The following is a 1,007-nucleotide window of genomic DNA, read 5'->3' on the forward strand; positions in this document are numbered from 1 at the left end:
TCTTCGGTTCCCCATCTCTCATTATGCAAAAGAAGAAGAGGAGAAGCTTCTGAAATTTAGAAGAAAAGAGTTAAAATTGTGCCTAGAGTTTAGGTTGCCCACACTCCTCATAAAATAACTGTTTAAGAAAAATTATAAAAGAAATCTTTATAAAATATTGAGATGCAGAGTCTTTTTAAGCTTAAAAAACATCTAAACCAAATTAAACCAAAAACCTTAAAGGAGAACCTTCAGAGTGACAGCATGAAAAACACCCATCAATGGATGGTCAATTGACTTTTGGCAAGGTGTCAAGACATTTCACTGAGAAAACAATAGTTGTCTCTACAAACAGTATTAGGGCAACTGAAGATCCCCATGTAAAAGAGTGACCTATAGTATTTAAAAAACATAACATTGAAAAAAACTTAAATGCATCAAGAACCTAACTGAGAAGTTAAAACTATAAAAACTCTTAGAAGAAAATATACAAGAAAGTCTCCATGACCTTTCAGGGAAGCACAATCTCGACTTTCATGGAACTCTGGTCTGAGATAAATATATAGCACCTGTCCTTAGGAGACAACCAGTCTAAGGGGAGAGAGAGAACCTCTGACCTTGGAGTACACGTGGTCTCAACTGAAACATGACAGGTCTTGGAGATGTAGAATCCTTTTGTCTGAGAATTTCTATTTAGATAGAATGGTACTCATTCGTTACTTTGGCCAACAATCAACTCCATATTTGCTAGTCTACTAGGTGACTTGGAGGGGGTCACCCAGTATGTGTAGTGTTTGAGCTTCCTCTGATTCCTGAATCCAAAGGAAACATATCCCTCTTCTGACTTCCTGGACTGTCTCCTTGGATGACCCCTCACAGGACTTTGAATCTTGAGTGACTAAGGACATAGTGACATCTAGAGGTCATACTAATCACAGCAGTGGTGAAGTGCAGACCATCCTATTCTGGTGATGTGTTCCTACTCTCTGGTCCACAGACACCTGTGTTTCTTCGTGGATTAAATTATA

The sequence above is a fragment of the Miniopterus natalensis genome, chromosome 19 (genome assembly GCF_054644295.1).
Source record: "Miniopterus natalensis isolate mMinNat1 chromosome 19, mMinNat1.hap1, whole genome shotgun sequence".
Lineage (NCBI taxonomy): Eukaryota > Metazoa > Chordata > Mammalia > Chiroptera > Miniopteridae > Miniopterus > Miniopterus natalensis.